Source organism: Cervus elaphus, chromosome 12, assembly GCF_910594005.1.
Source record: "Cervus elaphus chromosome 12, mCerEla1.1, whole genome shotgun sequence".
In the NCBI taxonomy this organism is placed as follows: domain Eukaryota; kingdom Metazoa; phylum Chordata; class Mammalia; order Artiodactyla; family Cervidae; genus Cervus; species Cervus elaphus.
The window spans coordinates 37,271,541-37,294,300 of NC_057826.1; positions in this window are offsets into that span (position 1 = coordinate 37,271,541).

The window sequence follows — 22,760 nt, forward strand, 5'->3', positions numbered from 1 at the left end:
AAGAGTGCACTTGTCTGATAGTTTGAACATTCTTTGGCATTGCTCTTACTTGGGGTTGAAATGAAAACTGACCTTTTCCAGTCCTGGGACCACTGCTGAGTTTTCCAAATTTGCTGACATATTAAGTGCAACACTTTACCAGCATCATCTTTTAGGATTTTAAATAGCTCGGGTGGAATTCTGTCAACCTCCACTAGCTTTGTTCATAGTAATGCTTCCTAAGGCCCACTTGACTTTGACACTCCAGGATGTTCAGCTCTAGGTGAGTGACCACACCGTTATGGTTGTCTGGGGGCATTATGACCTTTTTTTGTATAGTTCTGTGTATTCTTGCCACCTCTTCTTAATCTCTTCTGTCCTTACCATTTATATCCTTTATTGTGCCCATTCTTGCATGAAATGTTCTCTTGTTATCTCCAATTTTCTTTAAGAGATCTCTAGTCTTTCCCAGTCTATTCTTTTCCTCTATTTATTTGCATTGTTCGTTGAAGGAGGCTTTCTTACCTTTCCTTGCTATTCTCTTGAATTCTGCATTCAGTTGGGTATATCTTTCCCTATCTTCTTTTCCTTTCACTTCTCTTCTTTCCTCAGCTATTTGTAAAGCCTTCTCTGACAACCACTTTGCCTTGTTGAATTTCTTTTTTCTTTGGGATGGTTTTGGTCACTACTTCCTATACAATGTTATAAACTTCTGTCCATAGTTCTTCAGGCATTCTGTCTACCAGATCTAATCCTTTGAATCTGTTCATCACCTCCACTATATAATCATAAGGAATTTGATTTAAGTCATACCTGAATGGCTTAGTGGTTTTCTCTACATTCTTCAACTTAAGCCTGAATTTTGTAATAAGGAGTTCATGATCTGAGCCACCATCAGCTTCAGGTCTTGTTTTTGCTGACTGCATAGAGTTTCTCCATCTTCGACTGCAAACAATATAATCAGTCTGATTTCACCATCTGGTGATGTCCATGTGTAGAGTTGTCTCTTGTTTTGTTGGAAGAGGGTGTTTGCTATGACCAGTGTGTTCTCTTGGCAAAACTGTTAGCCTTGGCCCTGCTTCATTCTGTACTCCAAGGCCAAACTTGCCTGTTACTCCAGGTATCTCTTGGCTTCCTACTTTTGCATTCTAGTCCCTTATTATGAAAAGGACATCTTTTTTGGTGTTAGTTATAGAAGGTCTTGTAGGTCTTCATAGAACCAGTCAGCTTCAGCTTCTTTGGTATTAGTGGTTGAGGTGTGGACTTAGAGTACTGTGATGCTGAATGGTTTGCCTTGGAATGAGATCGTTCTGTCGTTTTTGAGATTGCACCCAAGTACTGCATTTCGGACTTTTTTGTTGACTGTAAGGGCTACTCCATTTCTTCTAAGGGAGGCTTTCTCACAGTAGTAGATATAATGATCATCTGAATTAAATTCTGCCATTCCTGTCCATTTTAGTTCACTGATTCCTAAAATGTTGATGTTCACTCTTGCTATCTCCTGCTTGACCACTTCCAACTTACCTTGATTCACGGACCTAACATTCAAGTTCCTATGCAATATTGTTTTTTACAGCATCAGACTTTACTTTCACCACCAGACACATCCACAACTGAATGTCACTTCTCTTTTGGCCCAGCCACTTCATTCTTTCTGGAGCTATTAGTAATTGCCCTCTGCTCTTTACCAGTAGCATATTGGACATTTACCAACCTGAGTGACTTATCTTCTGGTGTCGTATCTTTTTGCCTTTTCATCCTGTTCATGGGGTTTTTGCAGCAAGAGTACTGGAGTGGTTTGCTATTCCCTCCTTTGTCAGAACCCTTCATTATGACCCGTCTGTCTTGGGTGACCCTCATGGCATGGCTTATATCTTTGTTGAGTTACGCAAGCCCCTTTGCCCTGACAAGGATGTTGTCCATGAAATTGTACATATGTGTGTTTGTGTATACATATAAAACTACATAGATATATAACTGAATCACTTCATATGCCTGAACATAATACAGTATTGTAAATCAACTGTATTTCAATAAAAATAAAAAAACACAATTGTGGAGAATACAAGAGATCTGTGAAACTAAAGAGTAATTTCTCCTTACTCTTAGATATAACATTTGCAATTCCACAATAATGTCAAATTAGTTCATAAAGAAGTGGAAGCAAATGAAGTAGTGATAAACTAGGTATAATTACTACAACTCAAAATGATGTTTAATATGTAAATACCATCTAGTACTACAGTGAATATAAAAAAACGACTGTCTACTGGGAAGAGTGATTTAGTTAGTGTGATGATTTTTCCATAAACAACCAAGGAAAGATGAGGAAGAATCTGAATATTGGTTTTATTGGATGGTACCACAGTACAGTCTTATGAAATTGTCATGAAACCCCTAAAGTCTCTATGTGGCTTTCCAGCAAAGCATGGTGACCGCTCTGGCAAATCAAAACATTTTTTTTTTTCAGCAGAAGTATAAAATAATACTTATAGTACAAAATTGATTGTCACTAAGACAGAAAAGAGACCAAACATTAGAAGCATTATTTAAAATTATAATACTTGTAGAAAATACAAATACAATTCTTGCTTTTGATAAGAAGCTTGTAAAACCACCTATAAAGTTGACAAATAAAGCTCGTACAGAAGAGACAAGCTATAGGCACAATTTCTTTACTAAAAAGTCATTTTGGGCATTGCCTTAAATCAATGGTGTACAATGTAGAAAAGCAATTACTGTCACTTACATGTTGGCAGATAATTTGCTTTTATTGTTGGACAAAGCCAATTCCAGCATATGTGTAGCACATGAAGAAATGCTAGGCTATGCTTTTTGTCTCATTTATCACTAAAACTAATTTTGTAAGCTGTGTTATCAAGGAGAAATCTTTTGAATAATAACTGAGAAAAAAGATGCCCTGGGATCAGTATTGTCAGAATACCACTTGTGAGAACAACAAAGAGCACCACTGGTGGTGGTTTTATTGCTGAGTTGTGTCCAACTCTTGTGACCCCATGGACAGATAAGCTTGGCAGGCTACAGTCAATGGGATTCTCCAGGCAAGAATACTGGAGTGGGTTGCCATTTCCTTCTCCAAAGAGCACTGCTACATGAGTGAAATTGCAGTTGAATCAAATCTACACGTTACTTTACTCATTGGGAACAGTCATGGGTCAGTATGTTGTGTGAAGGATATTCTCTGCTTGTTTAGTTACAGTAATACTCTACCTTTTTGAGCCAGGGTCACAACAAAAATCACATAGTGCACTCAAAATAGGATAATTCATGGATGGTTTATTTACAAAGGAACTATTCGTAAATATCTGGTTGAGAACCACAAGGGCTATTGCAGCAGCCCAGGGATTAGTAAAACCCAATTAACAATATTTTCACTCCTTCATGTAAGTCCAGCCAAATTCATTTAATTTAAATATTGTTGACACAATTTTTTAGCCAAGAGAACACATTGGTCATAGCAAGCACCCTCTTCCAACAACACAAGAGAAGACTACACGTGGACATCACCAGATGGTCAGTACTGAAATCAAACTGATTATATTCTTTGCAGCTAAAGATGGAGAATGCTAAAAAAAAAAAAAAAAAAAAAAAAAAGATGGAGAACGCTATACGATCAGCAAAAACAAGGCTGGGAGGTGACTGTGGCTCAGATCATAAAGTCCTTATTGCCAAATTCAGACTTAAATTGGAGAAAGTAGGGAAAACTGGTAGACCATTCAGATATGACCTAAATCAAATCCCTTATGATTATACAGAGAAAGTGACAAATAGATTCAAGGGATTAGATCTGATAGACAGAGTGCCTGAAGAACTCTGGACAGAGGTTCATGACATTGTACAGGAGGCAGTGATCAAGACCATCCCCAAGAAAAAGAAATGCAAAAAGGCAAAATGGTTGTATGATGAGGCCTTACAAATAGCTGAGAAAAGAAGAGAAAGGCAAAGGAGAAAAGGAAAGATACGTCCATTTGAATGCAGAATTCTAAAGAATAGCAAGGAGAGATAAGAAAGCATTCCTCAGTGATCAATGCAAAGAGATAGAGGAAAACAATAGAATAAGAAAGACTAGAGATCTCTTCAAGAAGACTGGAGATGCCAAGGGAAAATTTCATGTAAAGATTGACACATTAAGGACAAGAATGGTATGGACCTAACAGAAGCAGAAGATTTTAAGAGGAGGTGGCAAGAATACCCATAAGAACTATGCAAAAAAGATCTTCATGACCCAGATAATCACGATGGTGTGATCACTCACCTAGAGCCAGACATCCTGGAATGTGGAGCCAAGTGGGCCTTAGGAAGCATCACTATGAACAAAGCTAGTGGAGGTGATAGAATTCCAGTTGAGCTATTTCAAATCCTAAAAGATGATGCTGCGAAAGTGCTGCAATCAATATGCCAGCTAATCTGGAAAACTCAGCAATGGCCACAGGACTGGAAAAGGTCAGTTTTCATTCTAATCCCAAAGAAAGGCAATGCCAAGGAATGTTCAAATTACTGCCCAATTGCACTCATCTCACATGCTAGGAAAACAATGCTCAAAATTCTCCAAGCCAGGCTTCAACAGTATGTGAACTGTGAATTTCAAGATGTTCAAGCTGGATTTAGAAAAGGCAGAGGAACCAGAGATCAAACTGCCAACATCTGCTGGATCATCAAAAAAGCAAGAGAGTTTCAGAAAAACATTTGCTTTATTGACTACACCAAAGCCTTTGACTGTGCAGATCACAACAAACTGGAAAATTCTTCAAGAGATGGGAATACCAGACTACCTGACCTGAGAAATCTGTATGCAGGCCAAGGAGCAACAGTTAGAACTGGACATGGAAGAACAGACTGGTTCCAAATTGGGAAAGGAGTACGTCAAGGCTATATATTGTCACTGTGCTTATTTAACTTATATGCAGAGTATATCATATGAAATGCCAGGCTGGATCAAGCACAAGCTGAAATCAAGATTGCTGGGAGAAATATCAATAACTTCATATAAGCAGATGTGACACCACCCTTATGGCAGAAAGTGAAGAACTAAAGAGCCTCTTGATAAAAGTGAAAAAGGAGAGTGAAAAAGTTGGCTTAAAACTCAACATTCAGAAAACTAAGATCATGGCATCTGGTCCCATCACTTCATGGGAAATAGATGGGGAAACAGTGGAAACAGTGTCAGACTTTATTTTCTGGGGCTCCAAAATCACTGCAGATGGTGACTGCAGCCATGAAATTAAAAGACACTTACTCCTTTGAAGGAAAGTTATGACCAACCTAGACAGCATATTAAAACGCAGAGACATTACTTTACCAACAAAGTTTCCTCTAGTCAAAGCTATGGTTTTTCCAGTAGTCATGTATGGATGTGAGAGTTGGACTATAAAGAAAGCTAAGCACTGAAGAATTGGTGCTTTTGAACTGTGGTGTTGGAGAAGACTCTTGAGAGTCCCTTGGACTGCAAGGAGTTCCAACCAGTCCATCCTAAAGGAAATCAGTCCTGAATATTCATTGGAAGAACTGATGCTGAAGCTGAAGCTCCAATACTTTGGCCATCTAACGCAAAGAACTGACTCATTTGAAAAGACCCTGATGCTGGGAAAGATTGAAGGCAGGAGAAGAGTACAACAGAGGATGAGATTTTTGGATGGCATCACTTTTGACGCAGTATACATGAGTTTGAGTAGGCTCTGGCCGTTGGTGATGGACAGGGAAGCCTGGCGTGCTCAGCCCATGGGGTTGCATAGAGTCGGACGTGACTGAGCAACTGAACTGATTGTTGACATAGAGCTAAGGCATTTCTCAGGCCTGTGTATCAGACTCCTCTTGGGTGAGGTCTCATATCATCTCTCCCCCACTTGATCCTGGCTATGTCCATGGCCAAGAATTTCATGCCTACTGTGATTTGCTTTGCAGCAGCATCACCTCTCCCCATGTTTGCCCTGAGTCTCTTACTTCCTGCCTGGATCTTTTTTCATTTAATTAAAAAAAATTTTTTTTTTTTTCGGCTGTATTGTGCACCATGCAGGATCTTAATTCCCCAGCCAGGGATCAAACTGGTACCTTCTACAGTGGAAGTGTGAAGTCCTAACCACCGGACCACCAGGGATCTTCTGATATTATTCAGCATGAGACCTTGAGAGTCCACTGGGCATTCTCATCTTCAGCTACGAAGTTGGGAGGAGTTAATGCCTTAAGGAGCAAATCTCAGCCAAGCAAAGTTGAAAGTCAATAAATGCCTTCCAACACTGGGAAAGCTGTTCTGAGATGTACTCCACATACTCTTCAGACGGTTCCCACGAAATTTAACATCAACCACCTACATCAGTAATCACCCACTTATATCAGTAAGTCCACTCAATAATTCAGCCTTGTATTGACTTCCTTTCCTTCTCTATTTCAATGTAGATAATACCCAAAAGATATAATATCAGTAATTTCCTTCAAGAAACACTTCCTGACCCCCATGCTATTAGGGGCTTAAATTTTAGACAGTAGCGTCTTTGAGGGTGCAGGCCATATTAGAAGTTTTGAAGGCACAATTATCCCCCTCCAGGTTCAGACTTCCACACATAAAACTGAAGTATAGTTAGTTATTTTTAGCAATATTTTACTTTGAGTGAGGGCTCCAACCCGGGGTCGGGTGGTCTCTGCATATATCCATGTGGTGTGCTCCATGGGGTCATGGAGTGTAGGTTGCCAGGCTCCTCTGTCCATGGGTGTTTCTCAGGCAGGAATATTGGAATGGGCTGCCGTTTTCTCCTCCAGGGGATCTTCCTGACACAGAGATCAAACCTGAGTTTCCGGTGTCTCCTGCACTGGCAGGCAGAGTCTTGACTGCTGAGCTCCCTGGGAAGCCCCTGTATATCCACGTCATGCTGAGTATTTATAATGTGACTGAAGATACAGCGATTCATTTAATGTTTATTTATCGTTTTCAGGTTCTCTGGGACAGCAGTACCTAATTAAAAAGTATTCTTGAACTCAGTGCTGCAAAACTGAAGTTGGAGTTAGTGTCCTAGTACTTCTTGGAGTTATGTTAACAAGCTCTGAAATTCTGTCTGAAGTTCTCCCTCTAGATGGCCTATTTCTCTTGTTTTCTAGTAGCTTGTGGAATTTTATATCTAACCTTAAACAATGTTGTTTCAATCTGGATAATCTTCCTATCAAAACCTTCAGTTGATGGAAAAATCTTTTCTACCATTTTTAATAACATTTTCCTCTTTTGCTTATCTTTTAACTGAACTTCTCTTTTCTGAAGGCATAATCTTAAAGATTCAGCACTCATGCTTTCTTCGTCTTATGCTTTTCATGCTTTAGATGTAGATACTGAGATATTCTTTGAAATGCAATTTAAAAAGGTAATATCCTTACACTCACTTCCTTTGGAGGAGATGTATTTTAGGTGGGAAATAGAAAGACTTTAAAAGATCAGATATTTTATTTGATTCATTTGACGCGTATCTTATTTGAAACATAACTGTTTTGTTTGTTTCCTTGTCTGCTTTACATCTGATAGTCTTAATGGATGGGTTTAATGCGTTCTTTTATGTGGTCATTTATGGTGTATTTAGACATTTCTAACAACTTAGTTTGTATTATCTTTATTTTCCTTTTTTCCTTCCTTGCCTCCTCTTGGCTTGACAAAATTATATTTCTTCCCCCTCCCTGAGTTAAATTATAAACAGACATTTAAAGTTTATATTTTATTAATAACATATATAATTAAACAGTGTGTCCTTAGTGTGCTGGGGTGTTCTCCTTGGGAGGAGATGAAAGATACCAAAGTCACATTTTCTGGTTTTTTTTTTTTCTATTGATGTTTATATACTTAGTGCTACTTTTGAAATGAAATTTTGGCTATTAGTTATATTGCTGATATTTTACTCAGTTTTCTCTTCACCATTTGCTTTGCATTCCATCCCTTCCTGTCTTCTTGCTGTGGCAATTATTTAATAGCATCTATCATTCACAGACCCCTCTTGAAATAAAAAGCTTAGTCCTTTTGTATTTGTAAAAACCTAGTTCCCTTACTCTTGAGTAGTAATCTGGTAGGTTTAAACATCTTCACATTTTATATTTTCCCACAGAATTTTGAGAATTTTAGTCTGTTTTCACCTGTCAGTTTCTTTTGTTGATGAGATTTCTTCTGTTTATCTCTGAGATAGATAAGACAGAATATGCACAAAAGAACAGCAACTAGATTAAGATAATTACAGACTAATAAAGTCTATAATTTTTCAGGATGGAGATTTATTTTTATTAATTTTAATTAGATCTTGGTTCAAACTTCTCTAGAAATTAAGAAAAACACATGTATTCAAATAGAAATTGCATCGGATTATTTTTTACTCTTTCTTCAATTCTTACGTCCTGGAACTTCTGTTAGGCCTGTGTTGGGGCTCTTCTGTGTTCCTAGTTCTCTTTCACATATTTTCTGTATTATTTCTGGGCTGCTCTCCAGGTGCATTTCTCCAGGATTAATTCTTTGTTCAACTGTCTTATGTCACGAGTTTATCTCACATACGTGTCACTTTAAGATAGACTCATGGAGACCTGTGAAGGGAATTTCTCAGACAAGACTATAAATTAATTAAAAAAAATCATTATCTATCAGAAAACGTTCCCCAGTTTAAGCTGAATGATACCAGTATAAAGTAGATGTGCTCAGTGTTGAAATAATATTCTCTTACAATTGTAGTTTTGTATGTTTATTTTATTTGCTAAATGTTTATTTATTTATTTGGCTCCATCTTAGTTGTGGCTCATGAGATCTTTGTTGTGGTGCCTGGGTTTAGTTGCCTCACAGCAGGTGGGATCTTGGTTCTCCAACCAGGGATTGAACCTGGCCCCCGGCAATGGAAGGCAGATGCTTAACCACTGAGCCACCAGGGCAGTCCCTACAATTGTAATTGTGTCTGTGTGTCGTAATTTTAAAACCTTGCTAAAAGATGTCTAAGCTTTGGTGTTTTAATTTTACTTAGAATTTGGAGAACACTTTTTTAACAACAAAAAATTTGAGTCTAGTTGATTTACTGGTTAGAATGGCCACCATCAAAAAATCCACAAAAAATAAGGGCTAGAGAGGATGTGGAGAAAAAGAAACCGTTCTACCCTGTTGGTGGGAATATAAATTGGTCCAGCCAGTCTGGAGAACAGCATGAAGCTTCCTTAAAATACTTAAAGAGCTACCGTTTGATCCAACAAACCCACTCCTGGACATATATCCACAAAAAATCATAATTCAAAAAGATACATGGACCTCAGTGTTTATTGCAGCTCTGTTTTCAATAGTCAAGACATGGAGAACACTTTATATAACATACGAGGATTTTCATCTCAGGAAAGTTTTATTCATTTATATTATTTTGCTAATGCTCTTGTCTCATTATTCCTGAAGATGTATAATTATAGAAATGGGGAGGGATTTCCCTGGTAGTCCAGTGGTTAGGACTCCATGCTGGCACTGCAGGGGGCACAGGTTCAATCCCTGGTCGGGGAACGAAGAACCCACATGCTTGGCAGTGCAGCCTCTGTGTGTGTGTGTGTGTGTGTGTAGGTAGATATATGTACATACATGAAATGGAGAAGAACAGGTATTGATACTTTCACCATTTACTTTGACTTGCTTCCTCTGCAATCAAGGAGAATTTACCAAGGGTGTTTTCTGTGCCACTAATTGTTATCTGAGTTTGAATGCTACTCTGTTCTCCTTCCATTATGGTTTCAAATTATTTTACTACATTTTCATTTTTTTCTTTCAGTTGTTTTTTCCCATGTTACTGGTTGAATTGCTTGTGATATTTTGTTTATATTCCTTAGGGACCACATTTTCATGCATTTTAGTGAGAATGATGAGACATTTTGCTTAAAACAATTTTCTAAGTTTTATAGAAAGTAATTTTTAGGTTATTTGTTCATCTTGAGTTTATAATGTCATTTTTTTTAAGTATACTTTTCACTGGTAAGACAGAAGAAAGCCAATATGAGACCTTTCCTGACTACAGATATGTTTAAATGTGTGTATTATACCTGTTCAAATGCCCTTTTCAGGGCTACAGCTGAAAGGGAGCAATCTTGCTTTCTGCTGGTAGCAACATGGAGGCTGGGCTGGAAAGACTAGAGAGTAGATGCTAATAGACCAATCTGAAGATGTTGAAGTCTAAATTATTACAGAGGTTGGGGGATGTATTGGAAAGATGCGATAGACTAAAACAATACTGTCCTCCTCTGACTCACCTATTTGCCATTTTCAAAGGTGATTGTCTGTAAAGTTTCTAGCTTGGAAAATTGAGGCAACAATGTTGTTAGTGGAAATAGAGCCACAAGAATAGGTGGCTGCTTTCCTAGTTTGTTTCTGCAGCATCACTATGAGATGCCCTTCTTCCCAGCTGAGACTTTTAGAGAATCACTGGAGTGAAGTCAGAAAGAGAAAAACAAGTATGGTATGTTAATACATACATATGGAATCTAGAAAAATGGTACTGATGAACCTATTTGCAGAGGAGGAATAGAGATGCAGATGTAAACAGACTTGTGGATACAGAGGCAGGGAAAGGAAAGGAAAGGGTGGGGTGAATTGAAAGAGAAGCATTACTATATATATATATACACGCAACCATGTGTTACATTGACAGCTAGTGGGAAGCTGCTATATAGCACAGGGAGCTCAGCTCAGTGCTCTGTGATAACCCAGGGGGGTGGGCTGGGGGAGCTGGGGGAGAGGCTCAAGAGGGAAGGGTCTATGCATACATATGGCCGATTCATATTGTCACACAGCAGAAACTAGCACAACATTGTAAAGCAATTATACTCGAATGACAAAAAAACTAAAACCAGACTGGAACTGGGGAAAAAAAATCACTGGAAGGATGAGACAAATAAAGAGAGGGAAGATTGGGAGCCCAACATGAGGTAGATTTGGGCTAGGGAACTAGTCCAATTTAGGCCTGGGTATTTTAGAGTTATTTGATTCTCAATACAGTATATGTCTTGATTATAGGAAAATTACTGTCTCTGGAGTTAGAACAAATTAAGTTTGGGGCCAAAGGCAGTTCATAATTGTGCTACAAAAGATTGGTTGTGGACACCAAGGACACTGCTGGTTTGGAGACATACTAGTGAGCTGTGAAAATGATGAAATTGAATACATGCTCTAAACTGCATACAGTTCTTGGTAAGCTGTGCTGAGAACATCAATGCAGACTTGCTGATGATTTCAGAGGAAACTGATTATTCTGCAAGTAGAAGATTAAATTAGGAAAGGTGGCAATCTGGAAAGTGATCTCTCAGTCCTTTATAATTTTTATAATAAGATGAATGAGGAATGAAAGTTGTGGCCGATCTATCTCAGGAAGTGGGTCACAGACCTTGGCTAGGAAGGCACCTCTACAATTCCAAATCTGAGCACATCTTCAGAGACGCAAGCCTGGGTTAGCCAATAGGGAGGCTGCTCCATGTGTTGGAAAATCATGAGATATCCCCAAAGCAGACAATTTCCACTTTTAGTAAGCCCAAGGAAATAACCCTTTACCTCTGGCCAAAGGAGGATGCTGACTTCAAATAATGAATATTTAGGGCCAATCACACCTACCTCTACTTTTTCACATCAGTTCATAAGCACTTATTAAGCATCTTAGTATCATAAAACAGAACAGGGTTTTGTCTTAATTAATATAAAGCATTTAATCACTCATAAAAATGTCTAAATGTCATCCTAAGATTTTCACTTACATATCAGAGGGTTGAAGAGATCTCACTTTATGAAATAACATCTGTCATAAATAAGGAGATATATAACTGGGCAGTAGAAGAGATTATATTGATTCATTTGGAACATGATAGATGGAGCTACATGTAATAATGTTTTAGCTGAAGCTTCTGTTACAAAATTGAGGAGAGACCCTGGTGATTTCCTAATAAACAAAACCAAACCAACAAAGTAGCGTGATGCTGCTCAGAGCAGAGATAATGAGAAACCAATGGAGAAAACTGAAATTTTCAAGTCACTCAATAGTGTTCTGGTGACCAGAGCGGATAAGGGTTTGGCTCATTACTATGTAAGCCTCAGTAGCACACGGGAATTCAGGAAGGACTAGCAAAAGAGCATAAGTGCAGGATTCTGAGCAACTAATGGAGGAGGAAGGTAAAGATGATGCTGTGGAAAAGATAATACAATGTACATTCTATAGTAGCAAAGGGAAAACTCTTAGGGATTCAGAGTTAAAAGCCATTTGGTGGAGGTTAGCAGAAAGACTAACAGCCCAGGGAGACCATTTGGCTCTGACCCTCTCAAGGGCACATCAGGCTTGGTGGCCACAAGGTTACTATGATGAAGGTAGGTAGGCTGGGCAAGGGATCAAAAACCAAGGGCAGAGGGTCTGGGTGATGAATGGAACTGAATAATGAAACAGAATTGCCTATAACTTAAGCTACCCTACAAATGTGTTAGTTGAGTCCTTTAGACAACAGAGGCAGAGTTGAGGGGAAAAAATATATTGGCCAGTAATACTCATAAGAGGCAAAGGAAGGTGACAGGTTTGGATAGAGGGGGTCATTGAAGTTTCTACCAGCCAGATTGTGAGCTCCTGAGTAAAGGTTGCCCATGAGCTCCCCTGGTGGCTCAGAGGTTAAAGCATCTGCCTGTAATGCGGAAGACCTGGGTTCGATTCCTGGGTTGGGAAGATCCCCTGGAGAAGGAAATGGCAGTCCACTCCAGTATTCTTGCTGTTGGAGAATCCCATGGACGGAGGAGCCTGGTGGGCTACAGTCCACGGGGTCCCAGAGAGTTGGACACAACTAAGCGATTTCACTTTCACTTTCTATTGGGTATAAGTGGTAAGTCTTTGTAGTCATTTGCTGGACTACCTTTAAGAGCATGTTGTGGTTGTTCTCAGTCATGTCTGACTTTCTGTGACCCCATGGACTATAGCCCCCTAGACTTCTTTGTCCATGGAACTTTTCAGGCTAGAATACTGAAATGGGTTGCCACTTCCTACTCCAGAGGATCTTCCCAACCCAGGGATCAAACCCATGTCTCTTGCATCTCCTGCACTGGCAGGCAGATTCTTTACACCTAGTGCCACCTGGAAAGCTCCCTTAAGAGAGTGATCTCAGCTCAAAATTGAGGCATATATGAAGGGTTATCAGCTAGCCACACTTCCTACATCTGGGCATGTTCCTGGAAAGAGATCTGAACAGCACAATTGCACTTCACCTCTTGTACCACACAGAGTTACTCCTCTTTTTGGCAGGGAGCAGCTGATCCAGGATTTCAGTGAACCACTTACATTGAAGAAAAACTTAAAAGGAAGTTGGTGGGATGTAATACAGTTGATGTGTTTGGGCTCAGGGCTGCAACTGGACCTCACTGTCTCGCTTCTCCAACAAACATCCTAAATTATCTTTACCTTTAGTTATATCTCTTTTGGTGTATCTAGTTTATCTCCTGGTATGAGCAAACTTTCATTCCTGAGGAGCTTATGCCCTTGGTAACAATATTCTTCCCAGGCTGAGTTACTGGATTCATCCATTTGCTGTCACGTTTAGGTAACTGTTATGAACTGAATGTGTCCCGCCAAAATTCATGGTGAAGCCTAACCTCCATGTGATGAAGTGAGCCCTTTGGAAAGTAAAAAGGTCATCAGTGTGGAGCCTTATGATGGGATTAGTGCTTTTATAAGAAGAGATATCAGAAAACTTGCTCTCTCTCTGAGGACACAAGCGAAGAGGAATCTCCACCAGGAACCAATCAGTCAGTGATGCATTCAGACTTCCCAGCCTCCAGAACTATAAGAAATAAATGTCTATTGTTTAAGCCACCCAGTTAATGGTATTATGGTATAGCAACCCAAACTGACTAAGACACGGAAATACTAAGAGGTACCTAAATGGATCACCTGAGTGCCATACAGATTCCTCCCTGCCTCTATTGAGTAAAAGAAACATTAAAAATTATTTATCTTTTAATTAATTAATTAATTTTTATGGAAGGCCATTATTTGTTATCTGCCTTAAATATAGTAATGTGTACATGTCAATTTCAAGCTCCCTATCTATCTACCTCACACTTCCCTCCTGGTAACCATAAATCCATTCTCTAAGTCTGCAAGTCTGTTTTGTAAATACGTTCATGTGTATCATTTTTTTAAAAAAGATTTTGCATATAAGCAATATGATATTTGTCTTCTCTGTCTGATTTACTTCACTGAGTATGATAATCTCCAGATCCATCCATCTTGCTGCAAATGGCATTATTTCATTCTCTTTAATGACTGAGTAATATTGTATTATATCTGTATCTATATATATGTGTGTATACACACCACCACCACCCCCCCCCCCCCCCCCACATCTTTATCCATTCATCTGTCAATGGACATTTAGGTTGCTTCTGTGTCTTGGTTGCTGTTCACATACTGCGATGAACATTGGGGTATATGTATACTTTCAACCCATGTTTTCCTCTGGATAAATGCCCAAGAGTGGGATTGCTGCATCATATGGTAGCTCTGTTTTTAGTTTTTTAAGGAACATCCGTACTGTTCTCAATAGTGGCTGCACCAATTTACATTCCTACCAATAGTGTAGGAGGGTTTCCTTTTCTCTACACTCTCTCCAGCATTTATTGTTTGCAGATAAAAGCAACATTATCTCATTCTGTTGATCAGGATCAACTAATCCTACCAAGAAGGAGACACCCCTTCTTACCTGCTCATCCATGAGCTTAAAAAGTCCCAAGTGTTCAGGTATTAGTTATATATTATAGTGTGATGGGATTCTTGCTGAGCTCTCTGGCAAGAGTGCATTGTCTTTGATGAACAGAAACTCTAGTCTCGCCAAATTGGGAATTATGAGGATGAAAAGCACAAAGTCCTCTAGTGGGGCACTGGAATCATTAAAAGCAGAGCCATTCCTGCTTTCACCCTTTAGATCCAAAGACTTATATAAGCTTTCTATTGGGGATACAGTGCCAAAAAGAGGCTTGGCATTCTCTCTGAAGGTTGCCTCTGAGCCTGGTGCTTCACATTCAGCAGACCATTTCAATATTTTGTCAGGCCATGAGATCTGGGTTGACACAGGAGTGATAAGATCAATGGATCCTATGAACATGGGCCCACTCTGATACTTCTTCTGCTGTGAAGTATGCCTATTGCCCGGATGCTTTGTTGTGTGAGATTCCATGACTGTGAATCAAGTACACTGTATATCCATGGTGCTGGCTGAGGCTCTGTGGACTGGAAGGACAGATTCATAAGGAATAAATATCTCTTCTTATGAGAAGGAATCAATAACCTTTTCTAGGATGGCAGTGGCTGTCTGTTGTCAACTTGTTAGCAGGTGTCCAATTGGTCTCCTTAAGGAGTGGTGTCATATTAAGGGCTCAGCTTTATTTTACTGGCAGTTTGAACATCAGAACTGCAGAGATGATATGACCCTTGATAATCAATGGGTCTAAGAATATCTTCTTTCTCAGCCACCATGGTCATTTCATTTACATTCCCATTATTCTAGCCTTGGGTAGCTGTTGAAAAAGATAACTGATATCAACTTGCTGTTTTATTTTATCTGATTGTTTAGTGTCTCTTCTAAGGTGAATGCTTCATGGGAGCCATAAGTATGTTATATGAAAATTTTACATTTTGTGCCCATTCCTGCATGTCTATCTACATGCATCTGTTCTAGTCTTACTTTTCTTTGATCTTATTCTTTTTCTTACATATATAATCACTTTAGGCCACTTCTTCTTTCACATGTAATAGATGCCATGTGTACTCTTCAAAGCTTTCCTGTTTGGGAGGATTTTCTATTTCCACTATCTAGGTCATCCCTGAGTGAGATACCTATTTCTTTTGGATTGTATTCATATACGAACGAATCCATCCATGAGTCAAGTTTAGAATTTTCCCTGCTTCTTTAACTTGATACCATCTATTTGAGAACTGCTGGAGGAATACTGGTACAAGAGTGGTGGGTGACATGGAGATCGGGGCTATCTACTCGTGGTGGTTGCATGTACCCTAGTTCTGCATGTGCTTTGTCCAAAATGTGCCATTTCTGCATTATTATGTATTGCTACTTAGGATACTAGCTTTTATGACTTGGAGACTCCAGTTCTTTATAAACACTTTGGATTCACGGGCACTTGGTGTCCCATGGTCAGTCACTCATTTATGTAAAATCTGGGGAGTATGTCAAGAGATGTTTGTCAAAAGATGTATAATTCTTTGCTACGTATGGCTGATCCTTGCTCTAGAATCCTCAGAGCCTCTGTTGCAAATGAATATGGTGTCTATTCCATGTAAATGCAAGCTGTGTGTGGCCTTCTTTCTTAATTGATAGAAAATAATGTTTTCAAATCAGTAGCTAAATATCATGTAACTGTTCTAGCAGTGACTGCATGACCAACATGGGAATATTAATTGAATTGGCAGAAGTCTGTGTCGTCATCTGGGATTCATCTGTGTCCACTGGTGTCTTCAGGAGACATATGAGGAAATAAAATGGTGATATGACAAGAACCACAACCATGCATGCTTTACCTTTTAAATTCTGACCCTAATCTTTTTCATTCCCTGTGCTGCTCCTGCGTGTGTGCTCAATTGTGTCTGACTCTTTGTGACCCCATGGACTATAGCCCATTAGGCTCCTCTGTCCATGGAATTTCCCAGACAAGAATTCTGTAGTGGGTCACCATTTCCTACTCCATGGGGTCTTCCCGACCCAGGGTTTGAACTCGCATCTCTTGCATCTGATGCATTGGCAGGCAGATACTTTACCAGTGTACCACCTGGGATGCCCCTATTGCCATGAAATGTGGTATTTTTCTTGATATTGGCCAGGAAGTTGGGAGGCATTTCAGAAGCTACCATTTGGCTTGTGGGGAGCAGGTATAATAGTGGGAAGGACCAAAGACCAATGTGAAAGTTACCTCAACTGCCACGTGTATCAATTTCAGTTACACTGCAGGTAACTACAGAAATGCCTACCAAGTAAGTCCATGGATCCAGTAAATTTATCATAAGCTGAATTTTGGCCAAAACTCCACTTATTGCCTTTCTCCTTTAATGTCCCTATTCTATCTGGGAACCATGACAGTGCTTTAGGTCTTTGGGTATCAAAGACATTTTGACATCCACAGGACACAGAATCTGAGCTGTCAGAGTATTCTCTTTTCCACAGTGTGTAATTACCTGAGTTAATGACATTGGTCTCTTTAGGAAGAGACTAGGGGAGTTATTTCAGTATATACTTGTAGTGATTATCAAGGTCCATTGTCCTGGTGATCTGGCCACTACTTTAGTCATTAGCATATGGGTCTGAAATCCTTGCTTAAGTCTGGGAATTTGGCAAGGGACTTTAAACTTCTATTAGGGTGATCATTCTTAGCTTTCTAATCATTCATTCATTCTTTCTTTGAATATATATTTTTTTCAAGCAGTACTCTCATTGGCTGCTCATCCATTTTTCCTTTATGCAAGTTTATCTTATTAGCCGTTTCCACAGCCTTCTACGGGTCTGGTCAAGCTCCCTTGGCTGTCACTATGAGATTGCTTATTGTTGTGATACTTGAAACCCCCTGGCTTCTGGAGGTTAAGTGAGCTGTCAATTGGCCTGCACTGCTTTGGGGCCCCTTCTCTCCCATTGTTAAGTCTAAGCTAAGCTCTGTGACAGTCTCTCAAACTGTCATCCCTGGCTGGACTTCTATGTGAGGCAGGTGTCTCCTACTAGCCCACTGCTGATGGTCTTGGTGAATGATATGCTCTCTTAGTCTTCTCAAGTAACATAGTTTTCTTTTACGGCTTTTGGCCTCAAATAATATGTTCATTTCAGTGTTGTCTGCTTACCTGAGCTTTCTACTTCTTCATTTTATGTTTATTTTTATTGTGATAAGGACACTTGACATGAGATCTACCCTCTTAACAAATTCTTACATGTGCATACTATATTGTTAACTATAGGCACAGCATGGTACAGCAGAACTGAGCCTTTTTCTTTTCTTCACGATCTGCATTGGGAACTCAGCCACTGCAACTTGACTCACTATGAATCATCATATTCTCCAAGGTGACACTCTAACAGTGATTTGTACCATCCCTTGGGGTTCTTGTCAAGGTGTAACTCTCCTATCCTGAGAGAGTTGTCCCTGAGTCAATAAACTCTTTCTTATCCAGGCTTATGTTCCAGCCTCTTTGATCAACCTTTCTTAAAATATAAGCCGACTTATTTCCTTGGCCCCTGTCAGTATAGTTTGGTTAGTTCTTGCAGTTCTTTGAAGATATCAGTCCTTTCTTTCCTTATCAGGTCCTGCCCATCTCCTGCGGTGTTAACTTACTCTGAGTTATTGATCTTACTGCTAGGACGGGAAGTGACAGACTCAGAGAGGGCCATCTGCTGCCCTTTCAGTAACAGCTCTCTGTCGTGTCCTTACTCATGAAGGAATTACTAGCTCTTGATAAGCAGGGACACCTCTGCAAGTTCTGAGAGCACCGAGAACTATGGCGAGCCAAAACTTTCAGGTTCAGGCATCTAACTGTCCTCATCACTTATGTCCCAGGCCTTCCCAATAGACCTGCTTCTTGGCCATTCAGTCAGTCTTAAAGCTCTATGACTTGTATTGTTAAATCCTGTTTTCCTTTTCTTCAGGCAAATACCCAGAAGTGGAACTTCTGGATCATATGGTAGTTCTATTTTAGTTTTTTGAGGAAACTCCGTACTATTTTCCGTAGTGGCTGCACAAATTTACATTCTTACCAACAGTTCATAAGAGTTCCCTTTGCTCCATATCTTTGCCAGTATTTGTTGCTTTTTGACTTTTTTAAGACAACCATTCTAAGTGTGAGGTGGTATCTCATCATGATTTTGATTTGCATTTCCCTGATGATTAGTGATTTTGAACATCTTTTCACACACCTGTTGGACATCAGTATGTCTTCTTTGGAAAAATGTCTATTCACATCCTCTGTTCATTTTAGAAACTGGGTTGTTGTTTTCTTGCTATTGAGTTGTTTGAATTTCCTATATACTTTGGATATTAACTTCTTATGAGAAACACTTTTGCAAAATTTTCTCCCATTTTTGCATCTTTCTCTTCACTCTATTTATTGTTTCCTGTGCTATGCAGAAGCTTTTAGTTTGATGCAATTCCATTTGTCTATTTTTGCTTTTGTTTCTCATGCTTTTGTTGCCATATCCAAAAAATCGTTGCCAAAACCAATTTCAAGAAGGTTTTTCTCTATTTTCTTCCAGTGATTTTTATGGTTTTAAGCCATATATTTAGTCTCTAACCTACTTTGAGGTGATTTTTGTATATGGAGTGATATGAGTCCAGTTCAGTATTCTGTATGTGAAAAATAAGTTTTCCCAAAACCATTAATAAAGAGACTGTCCTTCCCTGATGTGTGTTCTTGGCACTTTTGTCAAAGATCAGTTGTCCATCAATGTGTGGATTTATTTTTGGGTTTGGCACTCTCTTTCTTTGGTCTATGTGTCTGTTCTTTTCTCCAGGATCATGCTGTTTTGACAACTGTAGCTTTGTTGTACACATTGAAAGCAGGTAGTGTAATGCATCCAACTTTTTAAACATTTGTTTAAGATTGCTTGGGCTACTGGTAGCCTCTTGTGGTTCCATATTAATTTTAGGGTTGCTTTTTTCTACTTCTGTGAAAAGTGTCATTGGAATTTTGATAGGGATTACATTTACTCTGCAGATTACTTTAAGCAGTATGGACATTTTAACAGTATTAAGCACAGGGAAGCCTGGCATGCTGCAGTCCATGGGGTCGCAGAGTCAGATACAACTGAATGACTGAACAACAATAATTCTTCCAATCCATGAACCTGGAATATCTTTCTGTTTATTTGTGTCTTCAATTTCCTTTACCAGTGTTACACAGCTTTAAGTATATAGATCATTCACTACCTTGGTTCAATATGTTCCTAAGATTTTTTTTTTTTTTGATGCTATTATAAGTTGTATTCTTTATTTTTTTGGGTAGTTTGATATTAGTTTATAGAAAAGCAGCTGATTTTTATATGTTGATTTTATATTTATTTTCATTAAGATAGAATTAACATATAGCATTAAAATAATTTTAAGTTTATAAATTAATGCTTTGATATATATGTGTATTGTGAAATGATCATAAGGGTAAGCTTACACAAGTTACAAATTCTTTTTCTTGTGATAAAGGCTTTTAAGATTTAGTCTCTTCAGTTCAGTTCAGTTGCTCAGTTGTGTCCGACTCTTTGCAACCCCATGGACTGCAGCATACCAGGCTTCCCTGTCCATCATCACTCCCAGAGCCTGCTCAAACTTGTGTCCATTGAATTGGTGATGACATCCATCCATCTCATCCTCTGTCACCCCCTTCTCCTCCTGCCTTCAATCTTTCCCAGCATCAAGGTCTTTACCAATGAGTCAGTTCTTTGCATCAGGTGGCCAAAGTATTGGAGTTTCAGCTTCAGCATCAATCCTTCCAATGAATATTCGGGACTGATTTCCTTTAGGATGGATTGGTTGGATCTCCTTGCAGTCCAAAGGACTCTCAAGAGTCTTCTCCAATACCACTGTTCAAAAGCATCACTTCTTTGGTGCTCAGCTTTTTTTTTTCCCCCCATTTATTTTTATTAGTTGGAGGCTAATTACTTTACAACATTGTAGTGGTTTTTGCCATACATTGACATGAATCAGCCATGAATTTACATGTATTCCCCATCCCGATCCCCCCTCCCACCTCCCTCTCCACCCAATCCCTCTGGGTCTTCCCAGTGCACCAGCCCCATGCTCAGCTTTCTTTATAGTCCAACTCACATCCATACTTGACTACTGGAAAAACCATAGCTTTGACTAGACGGACCTTTGTTGGCAAAGTAATGTCTCTGCTTTTTAATATGCTCTCTAGGTTTGCCATAGCTTTTCTTCCAAGGAGCAAGTGTCTTTTAATTTCATGGCTGCAGTCACCATCTGCAGTGATTTTGGAGCCTAAGAAAATAAAATCTTTCACTGTTTCCATTGTTTCCCCCTCTATTTACCATGAAGTGGTAGGACCAGATGCCATGATCTTAGTTTTTTGAATGTTGAGCTTTAAGCCAACTTTTTCACTCTCCTCTTGTGCTTTCATCGAGAGGCTCTTCAGTTACTCTTCGCTTTCTGCCATAAGGGTGCATATCTGAGGTTATTGATATTTCTGCTGGCAATCTTGATTCCAGCTTATGGTTCATCCACCCTGGCATTTTGCGTGATGTACTGTGCATATAAGTTGAATAAGCAGGGTGACAATATACAGCTTTGACATATTCCTTTCCCAATTTGGAACCAATCTGTTGTTACATGTCCAGTTCTAACTGTTGCATCTTGAAATCTGCATACAGATTTCTGAGGAGGCAGGTAAGGTGGTTTGATATTCCCATCTCTTGAAGAATTTTCCACAGTTTGTTGTGATCCACACAGTCAAAGGCTTTGGCATAGTCAATAAAGCAGAAGTAGATGTATTTCTGGAACTCTCTTGCTTTTTCGATGATCCAGCAGATGTTGGCAATTTGATCTCTGGTTCCTTTGCCTTTTTAAAATCCATCTTGAACATCTGGATTTTCTCAGTTCATGTACTATTGAAGCCTGACTTGGAGAATTTTGAGCATTACTTTACTATCGTGTGAGATGAGTGCAATTGTGTGATAGTTTGAACACTCTTTGGCATTGCCTTTCTTTGGGATTAGAATGAAAACTGACCATTTCCAGTCCTATGGCCACAGCTGAGTTTTCCAAATTTGGTGCCATATTGAGTGCAACACTTCCACAGCATCTTCTTTTAGGATTTGAAATAGCTCAACTGGGATTCCATCACCTCCTCTTGCTTTGTTTGTAGTGATACTTTCTAAGGTCCACTTGACTTTGGACTCCAGGATATCTGGTTCTAGGTGAGTGATCACACCATCATTGAGATCTTATTTGCATAGTTCTTCTGTGTATTCTTGCCACCTCTTCTTAATATCTTATGCTTCTGTTAGGTCAATACAATTTCTGTCCTTTATTGTGCTCATCTTTGCATGAAATGTTCCCTTGGTATCTCTAATTTTCTTGAGGAGATGCCTAGTCTTTTCCACCCTATTGTTTTCCTCTATTTCTTTGCATTGATCACTGAGGAAGGCTTTCATATCTCTCCTTGCTGTTCTTTAGAACTCTGCATTCAGATGGTTATAGCTTTCCTTTTTTTCTTTGCCTTTAGCTTCTCTTCTTTACTCGGCTATTTGTAAGGCCTCCTCAGAGGACAATATTGACTTTTTGCTTTTCTTTTCCTTTGGAATGGTCTTAATCACTACCTCCTGTACAATGTCAGGAACCTCTGTCCATAGTTCTTCAGGCACTCTGTCCATCAGATCTAATCCCTTGAATCTATTTTTCACTTTCACTGTATAATCATAAGGGATTTGGTTTAGGTCATACCTGAATTGTCTAGTGGTTTTCCCTACTTTCTTCAGTTGAAGTCTGAATTTGGCAATAAGGAGTTCATGATCTGAGCCACCATTAGCTCCCAGTTTTGTTTTTGCTGACTGTATAGAGCTTCTCCATCTTTGGCTGCAAAGAATATAATCAATCTGATTTTTGTATTGACCATCTGGTGATGTCCATGAATTGTCACCCTGCTTATTTAACTTATATGAAGAATACATCATGAGAAGTCCTGGGCTGGATGAAGCACAAGCTGGAATCATGATTGCTGGGAGAAATATCAATAACCTCAGGTATGCAGATGACACCACCCTTATGGCAGAAA